This window comes from Pleurodeles waltl, chromosome 4_2 (genome assembly GCF_031143425.1).
Source record: "Pleurodeles waltl isolate 20211129_DDA chromosome 4_2, aPleWal1.hap1.20221129, whole genome shotgun sequence".
Taxonomy (NCBI): Eukaryota; Metazoa; Chordata; class Amphibia; order Caudata; family Salamandridae; genus Pleurodeles; species Pleurodeles waltl.
In genome coordinates this window covers 429,812,884-429,820,363 of record NC_090443.1, presented here as the reverse complement: position 1 = coordinate 429,820,363, position 7,480 = coordinate 429,812,884, and positions in this window count along the sequence as shown.

The following is a 7,480-nucleotide window of genomic DNA, read 5'->3' as shown; positions in this document are numbered from 1 at the left end:
TATTTACAGAGGAATTGTATGCCCACCCGAACTGCATGCGTGCATACATTCGAAAATATGAGTGTACTATGAGCTCCCAGCAGCAACGTAACCGCCAATCTTCAGGTAAGTTTGCACTCTTTGAAAAAGCAAATTCAGTTTCAAAGCCACTCTTGAGAGCTGGCTACGGGTTCACACTCAGTGAGATCAGAGAAATAATGGTCAACATTGATTAAACTGTATTGATCCATAATAATGAAATTAAGATTTTTCTGGTGAGAATGTATAATGACAGAATTCATTTTTTTTCAGTCTAACAAAAAGAATAAGCCATTTATGTTGTTCTCAGCTGATTTGACTCCTGAAGTTCTTGCTGCCAAAATACGATCACAGGATGCAGTGAAATCAGCAGGAACCATTATAAGAAATGTCCTGAAAGATTTACATTTTGGACTTAATGACAAATTTTGTGATGTCGCAGAGCTCCGCAAATCATGGGAGTCAACAAGAATCCCTGATGTTGTCCTAACATGTGTTACATCATTAATATCAGCAAAGCAAAACTGTTACAAACTAAAGTTCTTGAGTTCGGAACAGAAGCCGACAACATTGATGACGGCTTTGAAGATATAAACAAAAAAGTGGAAGACAATACTATGACCTGACAGTCTTATGCTGTGCAAATGTACTATCTTTTGCAAATCATGTTTTATGAATTACATCACGGCAAAAAGAAAATTCTGCTATACATGATGGCTGCCCAAACAATCTATGATAAGGGCAAAAGTATAGAGCTAATCACTTCAATGAATAGCATTGGTTTATCAACAATTTATAGTGACATAGTACAGAGCAGGAACTTGTTAACAGCTCACGCTGTAAAAACTTGTGTATCCGACAGCACACCACTTCACCAGGAAAGGATTTACAATTGCTGCTCTTGATAATTTTGACAACAGCTCTTCTTTTTCTGGAACATCCAGCACACCTGATAATGCCATGGTGCTTTTTCAGGCTGTACCAATGAAGTAGATGCTGGAAAACAAGCTGTGTCAGCTGCAGGAATAAACAAAGCTGCAAAGTTATAACCCAACTGCGCCTTACCAACGTGTGCAAAATCACTCCAAGCCATCAACAAGTCCCAATTTACCGGAAAGTTTCAAAGTGGCTAAGGACATGGATCTTTTTCTACCTGATACTGCAGTCCACAAAGCTGATTTAACAGAATTTATCTTACTGCTTATCCGGTGCCGACTGAAGGATGAAGAAAAGCCAGTTCCTCCGTGGGCTGGAATTCATGCTCTGATCTCCCAGAATACCGTCCCACTGAAGAAAGTTGGTTTTTTACCAGTAATACCATCTCCAGTCACAAACTACGCAACAGTATACACAGCTCTACCAAAAAAAAATATATATTGTGCATGCTCAGCTTGAAGACCAGCCCATCCTGCTAATTTTGTGCAATGAAGGTGTTTTCCATACTGCAGCCGACATTCTTATGAGCTATCAAGTAGAATGTGAAGATCTTTACTCAACGATGGGTGTTTTCCACATGACAAAAGTTGTGTTGCAGTGTACAGGAAGTTATCTCAGTGGATGTTTCATAGACGATGCACTTATTGAGGCTTAAATCTTTGGAAGCAAAACTGTTCATTCAAGCGGAACTCATGTTCTTTTGTTACAAGGTATGCTAATCATATCTGAGGCTTTAGAAACATTGCAGTGGAATGCTTTCTGGAACAAGAATGACAAATTAAGTTTTGCATATCTTATCTCAGAAGTGAGCAAGACACAGGGTGCACTATTTTGAAAATACATAATACAAAGGCAGGCAATGTTCAATACACTCAGATAACCTGAAAACCATGTTCGTAGAGTCTGTCAAAGAATGTGAAAAAAAATCAGAACCTTGCAAGTATTGGAGAAATATTTTACACCCGATAGCTCCAGTGAAAAACTTGGTACATGCTGATAGGGAAGGTGATTGGGAGCTGCACATTAAAAACTGTGGAGTCACTGATTACTGTGTTTCGCAAGTTCGAGTGCAAAAACTACCTGAGATATCGGTCATGGTATTTGGAAATAGTGAATAAGTTAGAGGTGGAAAAAACATACCTCAACAGAAAATGCATTCAAAGCCATTTTGTGGTCAAAGGCACAGAGGGAAGGTTCAATGCTGTAGCTCCAGATTTGAAACGGGAACAGACAATCCAGGGATTACAGAAAAGTTCCAAGGGATTTGTTGTTTAGACACATAAAAGTATATTGCTCAATGGCAACTAGCTTACCAGGAAGTCCTTTCCATTTGCGATATTTTCAGATAGATGATAGATGACCAATTAAAAATGAATGGACCATTGTGAAACTGTTCCCCACCATGAACTTGTGGGCAAGAGAGAAAGAATGTTTTAATAAACATGTTGACAGCCTTCTTCATTTCATGCAGCAGCAAGGAAACCTCTTTGAAACCACTGACCATGTGCGACTACACAACTTCGAGACCAAACAATATGTGGATAACTATATAAAGACACATCTACTAGATGTCCTGGAACATGGATCGAAACTATACGCAGAACTGATGCAGGAAAGATTTGTATTGAAAGAGAAAAGGCTGTCTGATTTAAGCATTAAAGCTAAACTTCTACATTTTAATTGCCATAGTAAGAGTTTTGTCCACCCAGCCACTACAAAACAGGTTACAAAAAACAACTTTCACCAAGCACATGGAGAGATGGATGTAGCAAAAGAAAAGGGTGAATTTATTAAGGACATTACGTTGCACGATCTTCTTCCAATAAAAGCATTAAATTATAAATTATTTGATGTTGCAACCAAACCAGTGACGTACAAACTCATACGAGAGCTTGGAAGAAAAAAAAACAAAAAAAAAACTTTCAACTGAAGAATCTCAATTTGAAAAGGTGTCCTCATTGAAAACTGCTGTTGTGGACTGTACGTCACAATTGCAAATGGACAAGATTTAATCTATGCAAAACTTTGCAGAGGCTGTTCAGACTGTTCTACAGATATCAAAGTCAGTTTGCACCTTGCAAGAAATGAACATCGTCTTTGACAGTTATCTTGAACTATCTGTCAAAGAATGTGAATCAGACAAATGTCTGTAAGAAGAACAATTGACCTAGCCTGCATCAAACATTTGACACCTATACCGGTGCAACTTGATAAATGCTGGTGATAAACATCGAACAAGATGAATTTGGAGATGTTAACTCGCAAAAACACCGATGATGCTTCACTGAACACTGAATTTCCAATTATTGTCAATGAGGAGTTGTAATAGGAACTACTTTTGTTTAATGAAACCTCACTGAGGGATACTAATATTATTAGTGCTGTAATAGTAACATCATCAGAAAAGTTTACATTAGTGGCCACCATGCGCAAGACTACTACCAGCAATCACCTCAGTGTATCAGGCAGGTTGCCAACATGGAATGCTTAAAAATAAAAAAATTGTCTTAAATACACTCTCAATTCTGGTATATGTATATTAATTTTGACCTGTCTAAAGTATCTAATTTGGTAGGCTGGGCTGGCAGAGGACAGCTACTTAGAAGTATCTGGAGAGTTATCAGTAGCTCACAAAATACTTGTTGGAGAAGTCTGGTCTGCCTTATCCAAACATCTCCTCCACTCACATTGTAGCATGATTTGGAATTTCCAGTCCTATGTGATACATCAAAACGCACATGCATGGACATTTTTTTTAATCACAAGTGTGAGAAAGCAGATGCATTTGCATGCTGAATTTCCCTCTATTTTGCGCTTTCCACCATGAATCAATGTTCACAAAAAAGCAAGCATTGCCAAAACCAACAGGTTTTGCGTAAGCAAGAACTACAGGGTTTACCAATGATTTTTAGCCATGTTGTACACCAGTGTGGCTGCTGCTAAACATAGGAGTAGAGGGTCGTAGAGCAGAGTGTGGTGGACTAGATCAGAGTGTGGTGGACTAGAGCAAAGAGGCATAGACTATTGTGGAGTGGCACAGAGTGAAGCATAATCTCATATAGTAGTGTGTCAGAACAGAAGGGCATATAGTGGAAGGGGATGTGGAATTCCTTCTGCTGGGGCATACTGTTTGGGGTCAGCGGCAACTATTTTTCATGTTTACTTTGTCCTCGGGACAAGTAGGTTTAACCCCCTCTTCAGCACAAACCCTTTGGCTGCCAGAGAAGGAGACAGTCTGCAAGTTGAGTTAATATGTGTGTCCATATGTTAATGCTGTTTGAACTTGTTTTTATGGTTTATTAATGAAAAGGCTTCATTATTAGGTTGAGCACTGTAAACAAACGTTTTAAGGTCACACTGCACTACTGACAGTGGTTCCAGTTAAAAAAGTGTACAGACATTTGAAAAGTCTAACAATATGAGGCTAAGTATAAGTCTACCACAGTGCTCTCTTTATTAGGTGTAAATGTTTGCAGAAGCTTGTAAGAAAGAGTGATGATTCTTTGCTTCCAAAATCAAAAGTTCAGGAAAAAATTGCAAGCAGGAACAAAAAATGTTTCGCTACTATGAAGTTTTAGGTGATGTTTCTTTTAACTATCATTTAGTAAAATGTGTTGATGCATGCTAGTGTTTCCAAAAAAATATCCCTAATGGAAAATCAGAGTAACCATTGTCAACAAGATTATGGGAAGCATGTAAATAAACAAGCACTGACAAAGCCAACCGATCTGACATTATTTGAGAGTCTTTTTGTTTTGTCAAAGCGTGTCTTGTTTTTACATGGCTTTTGTAGCACTTTATTGTTGTGGGAGCTGTCAGGCCCTCACCATTGTAACAAACACTGGCACAAAGAAAAAAAAAGAAATTGGGTCTCAAAAAGCACACATTGCCACCAGTGGTGTAACAAAGGCCCTGTTGACCCCCTCCAGGGGGACCCCTCAGCACAGCACCTGCCCTGAGTGAGTCTGGAAGGGTGGGGGGGGGGGGGGGGGGGAGCTCCATGTTCTTTGCTGGGGCCCCCCCTCCAGTTTAGTTACGCCACTTATTGCCACAGTAGTTCCGGGCACTGAACAAAACTACTTTGTGTGCCAATATGCTCCTTGTGGAAGAGAAGAATGTGATAACTCACAGGAAAGCCAGCCGATAGACAGAGAGAGAGAGAACTAGAAGTTTAATGAAAACAAAATGTCTTTGTTAACGCCAGACCTAATAAGGGACCCAGTTCCTAAAGAAAGTCACAAAAGTGCACCCATGGTCTACGGTTTAGAATTAGTGGCTTACATGAATTTAAGAGAACTTACAGAAGTAGACCACAAAATCGTACTCCTAGAAAATATTTGTGAACTGTATTTTAGAATGAGCAAATATTCATTTGTAGATGTGCTCATATGAAAATCTACTGAGTATTTACAAGTTCACTTTTCCTCTAACCACTTTTTTCCCCATGCCTGGAAGAACTTCTACTTCTGCCATTGTCAGGAGTAAATTTTCAACCTTTCTCATTATGGGAAAAGATTAAAGAAGGGCTGGTGAGAATCCTTAAAACATGCAAGTTAATAAGTTTGCACAATGAAAGGCCTTCCAGCCCTGGAACTATTGCTTACTGCTTCCCCCAGCCCAGGTATGAAGATCTGAAAATAAGAAAATTGCTAAAGAAGGGACTGACATTGCCAGTATTCAAGCTCTACTGTAGCAGTAGACCTGGCACAATCAGAGAGGCTATTATCAGAGCTCATACATAATGAGATTGCTGCTTTAATTTGTCGCCACACTATATGGCACCAAAGGGACAAGTAGATATATTTTTTTTTTTTACAGGACAAGTAGATTTAAGAAGCAACCTGTTCCATGTACAAATAGATATTTTATTAAATTCCACGCCCCTGAGTGGGGTAGTGTTGTAGAGTACCACAGAGTAGAGTTACATAGAAGTCATAATGGAATGGAATCGTGGCGTATGGTGGAGTAAAGTGGCGTGGAGTGCTTAGAAAGGGCGTACAGTGGATCGAGAGTCGTGAAGTGGCACAGAGTATACTAGAGTGGCGTGGCATGGAGTAGAGTACGTGGAGTGTTGTATAGTAAAGTGGGGGGGCATGGAGTGGCATACAGTAGATTAGGGTGTCACAGTGGCGTATAGTGGAGTAGTGGCGTGGAGGGGAGCAAAGTGGCATAGAAGGAATTGTGTAGATTGGTGTTGAGTCTCAGAGTTGAGTGTCATGGAGGGGCGTGGAGTAGTGTTGTAGGGTGAAGTATGGTAGAGTAGATTGCTCCACTCGCACATCACTCTCATTGTAACAAAGTAGCATGGATTGGTGTACAGGGAATGGCGATTCTTTGAGGTTTTACTGTATAAAGAATTGTGATTTTATTAAAGACAAGGAGGCTAGCATTATGCATTAACCTTTTATTCACTCTTCTGAGCAGCAAACCATTGAAAGAACCAAAAGAACCTTAACAGCATCACAAAGAAAACAGATTGTTCAAGTCCATATAATCAAGGTGTCCTCCATTTCCTTCCTTTTGTTTGAAAACCTCCTTCATTTCCGAATCTTCTCCCATGAAAATTATCCCCTCTCACGAATCTGCAATAAAGACGAACAAAAAAATATACCAAACTCAAATACAGAACACTATTTCTCTTCAATCATCTCCCTGTTCTTACCCCTTTTTTCTTTACTTCAAAAATATAGGCATAACCAAACTTTCCCTTAACACACAGAACACGTTCAGAAAAAAAACAGATAAAAAAAAAAAAAACACACCTCTCCTACTTCTAGGGAGGGTTCTAGGGGAATGGGATGCTAGCCTCCTTGTCTTTAATAAAATCACGATTCTTTATACAGTAAAACCTCAAAGAATCACCATTTTATGTCAAGACAGGAGGCTAGCATTATGCATGTTTAAAGTCATGAAAAACACTTTTCGAAACATGGTCAATATTCCTGAAATAAAAAGTTCTAAACGTTTCTGCAGAAGACCAATCTGCAGCTTTCAGAATAAGATCCCGATTTCCTCCCATCACAGAAACCTTACTTGCCATAGCTCCCCTCACCGAATGCGCTGAGAACGTCGAAATATCTACACCAGCCTCCCTCATAGCACCTTTCACCCATCTAGCAATAGTACCCCCCTTAAACAGTTTTACATAAGAAATCAATAGTTGCTGAGTACCTGCTCCCCTTTTTTTCCAACATTCTAGTTTCATATTCCTTCAAGCAGCAAACCACACAAACTTTTGGACATTCGTCAAAATACGGATAAAAGATTGAACCAGACATAGTCTTAGTGTGTTTACACACCTCAAACAGAACTCCATTTGACTGATAAAATCTATGATTTACTTCCAAAGCTCTTACATCTCAAACCCTCCTAAACGAGATTAGACAAAGTAGAGTAGCCAACTTCCATGAAAGCTCCCTGTCACCAAAGAACTTATTTACTGGCCACCTTAGAAATAAAGACAGGACTAAATCAACATCCCCAAAAACTTGATATTTCGTAAACGGTGGACGTTTCAAACGAATAC